Source organism: Lynx canadensis, chromosome D1, assembly GCF_007474595.2.
Source record: "Lynx canadensis isolate LIC74 chromosome D1, mLynCan4.pri.v2, whole genome shotgun sequence".
Taxonomy (NCBI): domain Eukaryota; kingdom Metazoa; phylum Chordata; class Mammalia; order Carnivora; family Felidae; genus Lynx; species Lynx canadensis.
In genome coordinates, this window is record NC_044312.2 from 111,824,152 (window position 1) to 111,839,642 (window position 15,491).

Below are 15,491 nucleotides of genomic sequence, written 5' to 3' on the forward strand. Positions count from 1 at the left end.
GGGCTAAGGTCACTTGGAACCACGGAGAGGGGCGGGTGAGCTGGGGGCGGGGGCAAGCCAGAGTCCCTGATGGGCAGGGCTCAGCCGCTCCCCTCAGAGAGACCCCAGGGGCTGCTCCAAGTCAGACCCAGCCTCTGTCCTGGCCGTGGGAGAGACTTGAGGGCTCTGTGGCCTCCCCAAGTAACCCAGGGCCACAAGGTGGAGGCTTGGGGCCGAGATGGAGAGGCAGGGGCTCGTGGACAGCTCTGCACATCCCCAGGCCAGGCCCATGGGGATACGAGGCAAATTTCAGGGTGGCGTGGAGGGGTGGGGTGTGTGTGGGCCTTGGTGCCTCTTTCTGTCCCATCCCCCCTGCCCTTTCTCAGCCTAAAGAGAAGAATTGGCCTTCAGCCAGCTCCCCGGTCCGGTCATAACCGCAGAACCCCTCTGCAGAGTGGACCCGTCGCCCCCTCCCCCCTGTTACCGGCGAGCTGCCCAGGGTCGTGCCCAGCCTGCCCAGCCTGTGAATGGTGGAGCCAGGTGCGAAGCCCACGCTGGTCTCGGTGCGAAAATCGGTCCAACTGGCGACGCACGAGCGATTCCACACCTAGAGAAGGGCAGGCAGAGGTCCGCACGAACGCTTGCGTGTAAATGCTCGTAGCAGCACTAATCATAACAGCCCCAAAGTGGAAACAGCCTACATGCCCACCAACCAACAAATGGATGAATAAAATGGGGTCTGTCCGTACAAGAGAATATTGTTCAGCCCTGAAAAGCAATGAAATTCCGGAGCCTGACAGACACTACAACACGGCCGAGCCTCGAAAACATTACATTAGTGAGAGGCCCACAGACTGTGCGATTCCACTTAGAAGGAGACCGCGGTTGCCAGGGGTGGGAGAGGCTGGGGAAGTAGGCGGAACCCGGGGGTGGGGCTAAGGGGTGTGGCCTTTCTTTGGCGGGTAAAGAAAACGTTAAGGTTGATGGTGACGATGCGGGCATGGCTCTGAATTCACCCAAAACCACTGGAGTGCACACTTCAAACGGGCACATCGTGGGGTACGCGAGTTATTCCGCAGGAAAGTTGCCAAGGATAAAAGGACGGAGACGGTTTGCGAAGGGCCTGTCCCCGCGTCTTACCCCTTGTGTGCAGATCCGTACATCAAGACCACACAGCCAGGTGCCTGGCCCAGCACCCTGCACTATTCAGCGCTCTGACGTTGGTCTCTTTGCTCGGGTCCGTGCTCTGGGGCTCTCAGGCCACGCCAGTCACCTGCCCCGGGCCAGGTACTGGGCTGAGTACAGACAGCCCACAGTGTGCTCACTTTGTTGGCAAGACACCTCGGGATCCATCTGCCAAAGGGACATAACCAGGAGTAGACTGTGTAGTGATGAAAGGCATGAGCGCCCCAGCGCCTGGCCTCGGCGATTCTCTAGTAGTCAGTACACAGCTGCGTAACAAAGAGGCCTGAAAATCCGGTGGTTCCGTCGCAACATTAATTTCTCCCCGGAAGGCCAGGTGAGCCGCCCAGGCCTATCTGGGCTCTTTACCTCCTGTGCTCAGCTGTTCTCAGCGAGTAGCTTCCGCCTCGGGTCCCAGATGGGGACCTTATTCCTGGCCACAGCTTGCTGCAAGGGAGTCTGGGAAATGGAGGCCATGCACCCAGGTCAGCATGCCGTCACTTGACCGCTGTGGAAGGGAAGAAAGGAAGGCCTAGTGGGCTCCAGGCATGTAACACCGCCTCCCGGTTTGTAAAGTGAGGGTGACAGTCCCGAGGGACCCCGTGCTGGGGTTGGGAGGACAGAGGGCGGAGGTCTGCCCAGGAGAGCCCCTGGTGGCGCAGTGGGGACGGGGACAGAGTGAGTCTTCACCGTGGAACCCCCTGAGAGCCCAGAGACCCCGCCTCCACGGCCCTCAGCTGGGGTGGACCGGGCGCGAGCACAACCTGGTGCTGGGGCAGCTCCTGCGGGCACTGCCCGTCCGGGAGGTTGACTCGGCATGTCCAGGGGCCATAGCTCTTCCCTGTGCTCTGGCCCCAACCCACTGGCCGGCCGGACGCTCGATACAATCTGTTTGGAAAGCAAAACAAACTCTTTTGAAACCGCTGCTGAGGGCACAGACCGAGAGCCTCGCCCCCGCCCTTGGGGGGCTGGTGGACATCTGAGACTCAGGGAAACCTGGCAGGAGAGGCTGCGGGTGAGACGACCGCCCTGCTCTGACTCTCTGAGGCAGCAGAGGCCTGCAGTTTAGACAGAGGGCGATAGGGAGCCCGTGAGGGACACAGAGGGAGAGCACGGGTCAGAGGAGCGCTTTAGCAAGTTGGGGCAGCACAGCTCTGTCAGGAGGATGATGCCGTTGATGGGAGAGTTGACCCGGGACCAGATGGGGGTGACGTATGTGAGTCACATCTTAAAACAGGAATCTGGATTCAGTGACACGAAGGCCAAAGGGGGCCCAGGTCAGGCCCAAGCCCCCCCCCCCCCACCACAAAGGGGTTCAGTCTGAAGTCTGGAAGATAGGAAACCCCTACTCAGGAGGCTCTGGGCCCCAACAGGGCAGAGGGTTTAGGGCAGGCCTGCGAGACAGGGCTCTTGCCATCCACGGTGGCCGAGGTGAAGGGACAACCACAACCCCTTTGTGGTTTCCCTCACCTTCGACCAGCTGTAGAACCAGCGGGCTGGGGAAAGAACCAGCGATGGCGGACATTGAATGAGGGAGTGTGTGTGGGGGGGTGTCTGGTGAGTTCTTCCTGCCACAGGGCCTTTGCACACACCATTGCCTCTGACGAGCATATCCACTCCTATCCCCGTTTCACTCAGGTGACTCCTGTGCCGGCCTCAGATCCAGATCATGGGGCACTCCCCGGGGCAGGTGTCTCTGGTTTTCCGGGCTAGGGTCACCAAGCACAGAGCCGGGCCCCGGCTGGGCACTCATGACTATTTGTGGAATGAGCAGAGAGAAGAAAGAGTGCCACAAACCCCCATGCCCGGGTCCCTGAGCAGCCACAGCAAAGTCAGCCCGGGTGCCTGCTGGCAAGAGCCTTAGATGGCGGAAGAGGACAGGGTGGGCTGGGGGGAGGGTGGTCTCTGAGGGTGGAGGACCCAGGGAGGTGGGTGGATTGCGAGGCAGGCGGCCCGCGTGCTGCCCCGACCAGCTGAGGAACGGTAGACGAGGGACTCAAGGCCTCCTCTGTGTCACTCCCCCTTCTGCCGGGTCGGGATAATGACATAGGGCTGCTGTAAGGGCTTAAGCCAGACGTTCATTAAAGGTTTCAGGACACCGTGTGGAGCGTCGTAAGCGGGTGCGTCTGCTTTATTTATTTGTTTCGAAACGAAGCTTAAAAGAAAACAATACCCATACAAGCGATGCATAAATGTCCAAGTCACGAGCTTAAAAGAACCAAAACAAAATGTCAAAAGAGAATTTAGAACCCCCGAAATCCTGCCCAGCTAAAGAAACCACTTGGAGCGGCCAGGGTCAGGTTCAGCTGAGTGACAGACAACCTCCCAAAATGTCAGTGGTTCCGGCGAGGCAGAAGTTGGTTTCTCTTTCGTGTGAAAGTCCCCAAACGGGCGGAGAGGTGGTCCTGTCTGACGAAGCCCTCCAAGACTGAGACCTCTTACTGTCCCCTGCGCCATCACCCTGGAGGCGCGATCCTCCCGAGACCTCGGGGTCCAGAACGGCAGCTGGAGCTCCAGCCGTCACTTCTACATTCCAGGATGGAATAAGGGATGAGGAAAGTGCATGCCGCTTAAGTTTAAGGAAGATTTCTGGAAGCTGCAATATGTCATTTCTTTCCTTTTTTTTACCTCCCGTCGGTAACAGGGCCACATTCAGCTGCAGAGAAGCCAGGACACACGTCCTTTATCAAGATGAGCCGTGTGCCCGGCTAAAAACTGTGAGTCCTGCTACCAAAGACGAGGGTGCAGGTCGGGCGAAAGCCGGAAGTCCTGCCGTTCTGCGGGTGCCATCTTGGTGAACACACACGCACAGACACACGCACACACGCGCGCACACACGGGCAAGCAGTCTTACCTACATAGGGGAACAGGATGCTTGCTCTTGGGTTGTTTGCCTTCTGAATTCAAGAGCCGGTCACAGGTACCTTCCCGTGTCCACGGAGATTCCCCAAGATGATTTTTAAAGACGGCTCCAATTCCATCACGTCGACGCTTGAAGATTCCCGCAGCAGCGGGAGACGCTCCGGCTGCCGTCGGGTTCCAGGCGGTGTAACCCACGGCCGTATGAGCATCCCTGAGCCATCCTCTTTGCACCTGGTTGGAGCATTTCTTTCGCGTCGGTTCCCAGAAGTAGAAATGCTGAGTCAAAGGGGATACACACTTTTGGCATTTGGACACGGGTTGAGAAATTGCCGTTCCGGAAGGCTGCCCCAGCTAGCGCTCCCCCCGGCGTCGCCCTGGCTGGCCCGGAACCAGGGCCCTCTCCCGCATTCTGCACAGGGAGGTGTATGCCCCCGGTCCTCCAGGGGACTGTCGCATGGGGCTGATCACGAGATCCTGCCCTCTCCACACAGCAGCTACGAGCAGGAGGCTTCGCAGGTGCCTGGGGCTGCTGAGGTTCAAGGTAAGCAAGGGCGAGAGCTCACGGACCTGGGTCGGTGGGGGGTGGGCAGGCCACCTGTGGGCAGTGAGACCTGGCCCCTCGGCCAGGCATGGAGAGAGCTCAGCCAGCAAGGCTCGAGATGTCACATCCGGGGGAACTCAGGAGTGAGCACCAGCCCATCTGGTGGAGGGGGCAGCCCCGTAGCTCCCAACCTCAGCCGACAGGGGGGCTTCCAGATTTGGCAAACAGAAATACAGGCTGTCCAGTTAAATCTGAGTTCAGATAAGCAACAGCTGATATCTAGCATGCCTCGAATATTGCCCGGGATGAAGAACTGAGCAAAGTGTGCTGCTCATTTCTTCGGGAAGGTTCCTAGAGGTTGTGAGATCTGCTTTCCTTTTTCTCCCCGACCGTGACACAGCCACACCTAACCATAACCTTTATTTTATTCGACAGCCTTCGCTGGTGGCGCCCTGGACCCCTGGGAGCAGTGAGCCCAGCAGAAAAGTCCTGGGGTCTGGAGTCGGAGGTGGCTGGGTTCGAGTCCGGGCCTCCTGTACCCCTGTCAGTGGTGGACTTTGGGATGAGTTCCTAGCCTCTCCATTCCTCCGTTTCCCCATCTATACATATGGGGGTGAGGACAGCCCCGACCTCACGAGGGTTTAGGGAACATCAAGTGAATATCGTCTGCTTGCAGCAACATGGAAGTGTAGACTAGCACCAAGCCCCGCTCTACGCGGTGTTCGGGATGTCTAGTGAATATCAAACATCCTTGTAAGTGCGTAGCTGGGGGGGGGGGGCACACGTTTGCTTGGCATAGAAATGGAGCCAGAGGCCGGGTTCTAACACCGTGAAGGGACCAGAGTTGAGGCCAGATGCCCGCTGGGTGAGGAGTCCTGTCTCCTTCTCCGTGTTGGTGCCACCCCCACCCCCCTCACCGCCCTGCCCCCTCCCCACGCACGTTGCCGCTGTCCCCTCTGCTTTTCCGCAGCGGAAGGGGTAAGTGCGGCAGGGACGGCGGGGCGCGCACAGCCAAAACAATCCACCCCCTGGCTCATTACGGAAAACGTTGGCCAGCCATGGAGGAGAAACGAAACAATTCAGCTACGTTCGCGACTGCCGATCGCGTAGCCCGCTTTGTGGCCGAGGCTGGGCCTCAGCGGTGAAGACGACAAATGAAGCTTTCTGCCCCCGTGCAGCCTACGTCCTAGTCGAGACGGAAAGGCAACGAGCGAAATAAGCCAGGGAATGACATCATCTGCAGGCTGGGGAGAACACCAGAGGGGAAAGTGGGAGAGGGTGAGGGGGACAGCTTGGAGGATGTGGTCAGGAGCGACCTCCCTTAAGGCTTAAAAAACGTGAAGGCAAGGGCCACACGCCTGTCTGAGGAAACAGCGTCCCAGGCAGCGGGCACCGCCAGTGCAAAGGCCCTGAGGCGGGAGCGTGTTTGCAGTTTCGAGAGGGAGCAGGGAGGCAGGATGCTGGCAAGTAGCGGGAGGCCAGGACAGACTGGTAATGGCAGCCACGACCTGGGGGCCATCGTGGGGACTTGTGTGTTTCCTCTGGCAGAAATGAACATCCGCATGTGTGTTGTGAGCGAGATGCGGTGTGGTCTGGTGTAGCTGTCGTGGGATCCCAGGGCCAGAGGGGGGATGGGGGCGAGCCCAGAGGCAGGGGCCAGGCTCCAGACATTGGGGACCGGGCGGTGGCTGCGTGCAGAGGCTTCTAGAGGCGGGGCTTGCTGGAGTCAGAAGTGGGAGGTAAGAGAAGAAAGGGGTCAAGGATGACCCCAGGCCTGTCACCATTGGGTTGTTTGTTTCCCTGTCGCTTTCGGTCTTCCCTTCCTGGCCTCCTACTCTGGAAGCCGCTAGAGGAAAGGGGCCACAACCACCTTGTCTTCATGGTGCCTCGTGCTGACCCCCTTCCCTGCCGCAGAGGGCACTGGGTCAGTACGGGCAGGACAGATGGATGAGCAATGAACAAATGGCACAGTCTTTTGCTTCCTCAGGGAGCGTGAAGGGCTGAATTGTGTCCCCCAGATTCCTGTGTCGGGGTCCTGACCCCCAGCACCTCAGAAGGTGACCGTATCTGGACAGGGGGGTCTTTACAGAGGTGATTAAGGTGACACGGGGCCACCGGGGTGGGCCCTGATCCCGTGTGACCGGGGTCCTTGCAAGAAGAGGGGATCGGGACACAGACACGCACAGAGGGACGACCCCACGAGGACACAGGGGGAGGACGGCCGTCCACACACAAGGAGAGAGGCCCCGGGAGGCCCCGGCCCTGCCCACACCTGGGCCTCCAGGCCCGGGGGACGGTGAATGTCCACTGTGTGAGTCCCATTGGTGGGACTTGGTATATGGCGGCCCCAGCAAACTCGCACAGCGAATGTTGCAAAGAGGAGCAAGAGAGAGAAACACACTCTGAGGCACAGACCAGGGCACCTGGGGACCCTGGGCAGGCGGCTGAGCTGGGGCGGGACCCCGATCTCGCGGGACCCACGTCCATCCTGGGGACCCTGGGCTGAGCAGTGGACAGCACTCAGGTCACCCCGGGCGCAATGGCAGGATGATGGCCTGGGAGGGACAGGAACTCCGGCCGTCACGATGCTCTGCTATGACACAGGCCCCGGCACCTCTCCAAGGTGGGGGAAACCAGGTGGGACCCACGGCGCGCAGCTCCCTCTGCCCAGGAAAGGGCACCTCGGGCCACCAGGCTCCTCCCGGGCCCCGCCCCTTGGCCCCGCCGTGGGTGCGGTGGGCGAGGTGGGGGGGTGCCGTGCTAGCACGTGGCTGGGGCTGCTTCTCCCCCAGCGGCCACTTCCTCTGGGTGTGTCTGTTTCCTGCAGCCCTGCCCACCGGCCGACCCCGCCGTCCTCTCGCCACCCACTGCCCCTGCTGGGTGGGCCAGCACTCCAGCGCCCAGGCGGGGGTCCCCGTGTCCCCCAGGCCACCCGGGATAATGCTACCGGGGGCCGAGGCCGTGGGATCCGCTGGTGCCGAGCTCTCTGTCCCCAGGAGCTGGAGGCGCAGGACGCACGTTCCCAGTGCGATCTGCTGGCCTGGGGCCGAGCCACCCCATGAAGGATGAGGTCATGTCCTGCAGAGGCCGCGCGGAAAGGGCAGGGCTCTCCCTGGGCCCTCGGGGGCTCCCACGGCCAGGGCCTTTTCCCAGAGACCCTGGGGACGGTGGTGGTTGGGACTGGCCTCCGGGCTGGGGGGCGAGTGAAGCGGCGTCCTGTTGGGACACACAGTGCGACCCTGGGTAGTCGGGGACCCGCCAGGGGCCCATTTCCTCCCCCGGAGCTGGCAGCGAAGGGAAGAGCACTTCCCGGGCGTCCGCAGGCCCTGCCCGGAGAGGCCGCCCGTCGCGGTGTGCGCGCTGGCAGGGGTCACCTGCAGAGCCGGGACGAGGTGGGAGGCGTCTGCGTCCAGGGGCCGGGGAAGCCCTCCCGCCCTCCCGCTGTCGCCCCCTCCCGCTGTCGCCCTCAGTCGCCCTCAGAGCAGGGCCGGGCGCTGGCAGGTGCCGGAGCCCCAGCAGAGGAGCACGTGACGGCTGGCGGGCTTCTGCACCTGTGCCCCCCCTCCCCCGGGCTGGGGGGCCGGCCGGGAGCAGCCCCCTGTGAGAGGCCTTCTCAGGGATGAGCGAGCTCCTCCTCCCCCTCCTCCCCTTCCTCCTCCTCCACTTCCTCCTCCTCCCCTTCCTCCTCCTCCCCTTCCTCCTCCCCTTCCTCCTCCTCCCCTTCCTCCTCCTCTTCCTCCTCCTCCTCCTCCCCTTCCTCCTCCTCCTCCCCTTCCTCCTCCTCCTCCTCCCCTTCCTCCTCCTCCTCCTCCCCTTCCTCCTCCCCTTCCTCCTCCTCCCCTTTCTCCTCCTCTTCCTCCTCCTCCTCCTCCCCTTCCTCCTTCTCCTCCTCCCCTTCCTCCTCCTCCTCCTCCCCTTCCTCCTCCTCCTCCTCCCCTTCCTCCTCCTCCTCCCCTTCCTCCTCCCCTTCCTCCTCCTCCCCTTCCTCCTCCTCCCCTTCCTCCTCCCCTTCCTCCTCCTCCCCTTCCTCCTCCCCTTCCTCCTCCTCCCCTTCCTCCTCCTCCCCTTCCTCCTCCTCCTCCTCCCCTTCCTCCTCCTCCTCCCCTTCCTCCTCCTCCCCTTCCCCTTCCTCTTCCTCCTCCCCCTCCCCCTCCTCAGCTTCCTCCTCTTCCTCCCCTTCCTCCCCTTCCCCCTTCTCCTCCCCTCCTCTTCCTCCTACTCCCCTTCCTCCTCCCCTTCCTCCTCCTCCCCTTCCTCCTCCTCCTCCTCCCCTTCCTCCTCCTCCTCCCCTTCCTCCTCCTCCTCCCCTTCCTCCTCCTACTCCCCTTCCTCCTCCTCCTCCCCTTTCTCCTCCTCCTCTTCCTTCTCTTCCTCCTCCTCCCCTTCCTCCTCCCCTTCCTCCCTTTCCTCCTCCTCCTCCCCTTCCTCCTCCCATTCCTCTTCCTCCTCCCCCTCCCCCTCCTAGGCCTCCTCCTCCTCTTCCTCCCCTTCCTCCTCCTTTCCCCCTCCTCCTCCTCCCCTTCGTCTCCTTCCTCCTCCTCCCCTTCCTCCTCCCCTTCCTCCTCCCCTTCCTCTTCCTCCTCCCCCTCCCCCTCCTCAGCCTCCTCCTCCTCCTCTCCTTCCTCCCATTCCCCCTCCTCTCCCCCCTCCTCCTCCCCTTCCTCCCCTCCCCCTTCTCCTCCCGTCCTCTTCCTCCTACTCCCCTTTCTCCTCCCCTTCCTCTTCCTTCTCCCCTCATCCTCATCCTCCCTTCCTCTATCCTCCTCCCCTCCTCCTCCTCCCCTACCTCCCCCTCCCCCTCCTCCTCACCTTCCTCCCTTTCCTCTTCCTCCTCCCCTTCCTCCTCCCCTCCCCTTCCTCCTCCCCTCCTCTTCCTCCTCCTCATCATCAGTGCCATCATCAGACCCTGGCACACACCTGTCCACCTGTCCCTTCCCTCACCCTGAGACAGTCCCCAGGTGCTGCGCACCTGCCCTCCCGCCCACCAGCCAGGCTGGGAAGGAAGGGGCTGTGGAACCCACCGGGAGCCACCACACTGGGCATCAAGCCTGGGGCGCAAGGAACGGGCCCGACACAAAGGCTCCCTGGGGCCCTTCCAGCTCACTCCACCCCACATCCTCTGGGGGATCTGCTGCCCCCCGCCCCCCCGCCAAGGACTTGAGCTCACCAGGAAGGGAGAGGGGCTGATGGCGACAGCCCTGCGCCTTGTGGGCGTGATGGCGAGCCGGGAAGCAGACCGGAGTGTAGAAGGGACGTGCCCGAGGACAGGGACAGGTGGAGATAAGACTGAACCCCCTAGCGTCTGACTCCCCAGCCACGGCCGCCTCCTCCTGGAGACCTTTCTCCACTCACTCCCTCGTTCATTCGATCATTCATTCATCTCCTTTATTCACCCACCCGCCCCTCATTCATTCATTCACCAGCTCCTTCCTTCCTTCCTTCCTTCATTGGCTCCTTTATTCACTCATCTACTGGCTCATTCATTCATTCATTCGTTCACTCACTCACCCACTCCTTCATTCATTCACCTGCTCACTTACTCATCGTCTGAACAGCCTGGAACCTATATGTCTCTGCTGGCCCCGTCTGGGGCGGTCTTGAGGATCTTAGGGTGCTAAGTGGGAGTTTTCCCCTGGAGCCCTGTGCGAGGGGCACCCACACGTCTCAAGGGTGATCGTCATCGCCCCAGAGCCCCGGGAAGACGGGAGGCCCCCACCTTCACACCCGGGCTAGCCGGCGGGCAGTGGCTGCGAGGTGTAACGGCGAGGAGGGTGTCGGGGGCAGTGGGTGGCCTGGTGCACACGGACGGGCCCGGGCTCTCAGCGAAAGGCACCCTCAGTAACTCAGCCCTGCTCTTCAAAATGTCAGAGTCACACAAAGACAAAATAAGGCCGAGGCACCGGTCCAGACTCAAAGACTGGAGAGGGGTGGTACCCGAGTGCCCCAGGGTGCCGCCGGGGTCCCTCCCAGGCAGAGACATCGCGTCGTATCTGTGCCACCGCCCCAGCACGGACGGCTCGTCCCAGGTTGTGTGAGAGAATGTCCTCGTTCTCAGAAGTGGGCATAAGTGTCTGGGGGCCGAGGAGCACCACATCTCCCATTTACTCTCAAACGATCCGAGGAAAGACGCGTGTGTGCGCGTGCATGCGTGCAGAGAAAGTGACAGTGTGAGTGTGGCCAGTGCGAGCCCGCAGGGACCTGGGAGCCAGGGGACCAACGTCTTTGGAGAGGGAGGAGCACAGGACCTCCCGACACTGTCCTTACGTCTTTCCTGCCAGTATGGAAGGGCATTAAAGGAAAAAGCTGCAAGAAAAGAGAACGAGGTCTGGTTTCCAGGTGCACGCTCCGGCTGTGTGACCCCGGGCCCCCCGCCCCTGTCCGTCACCTGCCGTGGGGTCCGCTGGGACCGGGGACTGCAAGCCCTGAGTGCCTGGAGCTCCTCGAGTCACCGTCCCTGTCTTATTGGCTCCGCCCCTGAAATGTCCCCCCCACCCCCCGTGGAACTCATCTAGATGGGGACCCCGTGCCTCCAGAAGGCTCCTGCTGCCCACTGCCTGGGAGGGATCAGACTCCCCGCACGCGCGGGGCCCTCAGCCTTCGCTCCGCAGAACAGCAGGCGGGAGGGTCCCCGCGAGCCGTAAACCAGGACCCGGTCCCCGGAGCGGCTCGCGGCCACGGCTGGCAGCGAGGAGCCCCCCCTGACATCCCCGCAGGGCCCCCGGCTGCCTGGGCAGGCCCTGGGCTGGAGCCGAACACAGGCGCGAGGACGACAAAGCCCCTCGAGGAGCCCACAGCCGGATCAGGAGTGGACGTCCAAGGTGACTCGGGAGACGGCGGCCCAGGGCTCCGCGTTCAGTCCTCACCCGCCTCCAAGCTCAGCTCCAGCAGCCGCTCGTCACCGCGGGTCAAGGCCCAGGTGGAGGGACCCCTTCCCAGGGGAGGTGTGAGCAAGGTGACATCTACAGCCCTGATCATCACTCTCTTCTCCTCTGTCCCCTCTCCTCCCTTGCGGGCCAGACGGACGCAGGGAAGGGCTTCCGGGCTCCTTGTTCTCATCAGCAAAGTTAAACAAAGATCCCTCCCCGCAGCTAACCCTGCTCAGAGTGGGTCCCCGGGAAATTTGAGTACGTGTGACAAGGGCGATGCCGGAGGTGATGCCTGAAGCGAAAGAGGAGGAGGAGGAGCATCTCTGACCAGTACACAGACAGTGCTACCAGCAGATGGGCTTCTAGCTTTTTCTAAAGTTCTCCTTCCTTCTTAAAGCCCGTGCTGAGAAATGATCACACCCCCAGAGGGCAGCACCCCCGGAGGGGCCTCCCCAAGGCCCTGTGGGGGCCCTGCGGGGGGAGCCAGGCCAGAGACCTGGTTTCTGTCTGTCAGTGCCACAGAGCCTTATCGGGTCTCAGTTTCCCCGTCTGTAAAGTGGGACAAATAATCAGTCCTAACTGATTGGTGGTTGAGAGCCACCGGGACGATATGGCAGGAAAAACCCTGGGAGCGTGTCCAACGTACAAGTACGAGTAAATGTTGGCTGCTTCTGTTCTCCAAGGCCCTAGATGGGGAGGCCAGTTGTAACGCCGACCCCGTGCACCTCCCCCAGGGAGGCTTTTGCAGGGGTTCCCAGTCCTTTGCCTCCTGTGACAGCCACCTGCACCCGGCGAGGCACCCCTGTCTGCTCAGTGAGGACCCGGACCCCCAGGCAGGGACCCGTGAGGTGGGGACAGCAGCCTCTCCTGCCTCCTGCTTCCCCCCGCCCCCACCTCTGCTGGCATGGCAGGCCCAGAAGGCTCTGCTGGGCAGGCCCTGCGGAGGCTCCCGCTCCCGGCTCTGCCCCGTGAAGCACACACGCCATCTGTCTATACCGGCTTCCCGGCAGCCAGAGGGTGTCTGGTCAGCTCCCCCACACGGGCTGCAGCCTTGTTCTCTGCGGCGGCCCCGGCCGGGGTCCCTCTCCGTCCAGGCCCTGTCTGTCTGAACTCGGAGAGCCAGAGATGTTTCCACCGCTCGGGGCTGTTTGTTGATCTTTCCAGAGTCCGCTGCCAGAAACCGGAGGCTTTTGGGGGGGGGGGGGCCTCGGTCGGACCACACTCGGGCCTGCAGACAAGGCCACGGGCAGGCCAGCTCAGGGGTGCCCGGGAGTGAGGTCGGGGAGGCTGGACAACCGCAGGGACGCGTTCCTGCGGCACCTTCTCAGCCTCGTGACCTCCTTGGCCCTTGAGGCCTCCTTCTCAGAGCCAGGACGACCAGATTCTGCCTCCGGCGAGGCTGGGGCCCCCGGAGGAGCACGGAAGTCTTGGGACGCCCAGCTCACCCCGGGGGCTGGTCAGACCAGCCGCGGCTCTGGGGCCAGGAAGGCCCAGAGCTCCTGGCCACTGGCGTGCCCTGGACCGATGGCATTAAGCTTCAGACCCAAAGGGGAGCCACCCAGTGAGGGGTGGCCGCGGACAGGGGGCAGTCATGTTGGAATCTGGTGCTTTGGGACAGCCACAGGACGTGGGCGACCAGACACAAGCCCGTGGCCTTCCAGGGGCAGAGGGGGATGTGGATACCTGGCTTGGGACGGCTCCAAACTGTCCCCGTCCAAAGCCACCACCAGACTAGCTGGCAATGGGGAGTGGGCACAGCAATCCCGCAGGCCCCGTGCGTGGGCTCAGGAACAGCGGGGAGGAGAGCCGAACGCGGGCACTTTCTTCATGCCAAGCCCGTGAGGCTCATCCCCAAAGATCCCTGAGCCCCACTCTCGGCTGCCTGCGGCTGCCGTGCGGGGCTTGGGCCGCTGTCTGCACAACAGAGGCCTTCTCCGCCGAGCCCCCCCCCCCCGGGAGGCCCCAGCCGCCCGATGGCAGGTACTTCGGAAAGGGGCCCCAGATGTGCTCCGTCTCGAGGCCTCTGGCTTCCGTGTTCCAGAAAGCAGCCTCCGCCCCAGCCCGCCAGCTGCCCGGGGCGCTCGGCAGCACGGCTGGGGTGGGTCGTGAGACAGGCAGCAACGAATGTCACCACCGCTCAGCAGCTGATTTCCGGCTTCCGCGGGTCCGCCACGAGTCCACGAGGGGCAGGACGGCCACTTTGTCAAACGTGCGGGGCAAAGCGAAAGATCCGTCCCGACCGGACCGGGCCTTGCCTGCCCCGGGGGCCCTCACCGGGCACCGCCACCGAGGGCTTCCCGAAAGAGCGCTCCATCGGCCTGCGGTCCCGTGGAACATCAGGTCAGACCAAGGGACCCACCGGCAGCGAGGAGGTACGGTCTGGGTCCCGTCCCCTGGGATGCACTGGGCGCGTCACAGAGCCCCCCACGCTGCTGGCCTAAAGGAGCTGGAGACTGGCCCGTTGCAGACGTGGCCTTGGGCTGCCAGGGGCCATCTGGCCCGAGGTCCACCCTCTCCCGGCCCCCATCCAGTGACTGATGGACTCAGAAGTGGACACAAGGAAAGGAAAAAGGCTGTCCTCCCCCACCCAGATCTTAGGGTCGGTCGCTCAGCTCCTGGAGGGGCCGTGGGGAGCCTCTTGGAGCTTCTGGGTGCCTCTCCTGAGCACCTGCCCCTAGGGCAGGGTGGGGAGGGGTGGGGCGGGGCGGGGCAGGGCCGGATGGGCTGGGGCCCGGTGGGCACTCCACGGGGAGCACTGGGGCCACCCTCAAATGACAAGCTATCGTGTATTGAGTACACTGTGGGTGCTCTAGGGGTTCCAGCGTGCAGATAGGACAGTGCAAAGATTCTCCTGAGACCCCCCAGCCCCCAGCAGGAGCAGGGTGGCCGGGGCTCCAGCTGCCCCCTCGCTATGCCCTCTTGCCTTCAGGCCTGAGGAGGGCTGCCGGCCCGCTGCCCTGAGTGTCCCCAAGCCAGGCGCACGGGGCCCTTCGAGAGCTGTCACCCCAACCTGCATGACCGTATGCCCCCTCCGTGTTGGCAAAGGCCCACGGGTGCCCTGATGTCAAAGCTAAAACGGGCCTCCGTTTTCACCAGGAAAGGTTCGAGTGTTCCTTTTTTTCCTGTCTTTATGCACTCACTTCCTGACATGCAATCCGACGGGATTGTGTCCCGAACCGGGCGACCGCCTTCAAGAGAGAGGAAAAGCCTTGCTGTCCACCCAGGAGGAGGAGCCCCGGGGCCGGCGCCGGCTGGGGAACGCGCGGGGCCCGTTCCCCTCGTTCAAAACTCATCAGGAACCTCCAGGCAGTGTGAGAGCATGAAGCCCCACGCAGCCCTCCAGAGCAGGGCGGCTGCGGTGCTCCCCTGCGGTGCTCCCCGGGGGGGGGGGGGCGGAGGGGGGCGGGGGGAGCTGGCCTGCCCAGGGCCCGGGAGGGGAGGGCAGGGGAGGGGAGGGCGGGGACCCCGGGCAAGCCCTTCCCCTCTCCAGGCTCTGTTCCCACGCTGGAAGTAGGAGCACAGGGCGGACGGCGGGAGGACGGCACAGCCCAAGGCACGCGGTGGCCCCAGAGTCGGCCTTGTCCGGTCCTGTCCAGGGCTGCCACTGAGGCGGGCTGGCTCCCACGGGTGCCCCCACAAGCAGGAGTAACCCCGCCAGGAAGGCCGTCCACGTGCTGCGGCCCCGTGGGCCAGGGGGCAGGAAGGGGCGCCAGGCTCCCGTCAGGTGTCGAGAGGCCACAGTGGGGTCCGGGGCGTGTAGCCCCCGACCACGCCCACCTCTCTCCAAAGCTGTCGGAGGCAACAAAGGAAGCACGCGTGGCTCAAAGCTTGGGATCAGAGCCTCACCTCCCTGTTCATTCATTCATTCATTCGTTTGTTCATTCATTCGTTCATTCATTCATTCATTCATTCAGCGAAGGCACAATGATCACACCCCACGTGCCAGTGCCTGTGCTGAGGCAGGACCTCCGGCAGAGGCGCGGGGGAACCCCGATCCCAAGCCCCCTCCCCCACAACACCCTCGGTGCCGACCCACTTTAGTGAGAGTTCAGGCTCTGCCC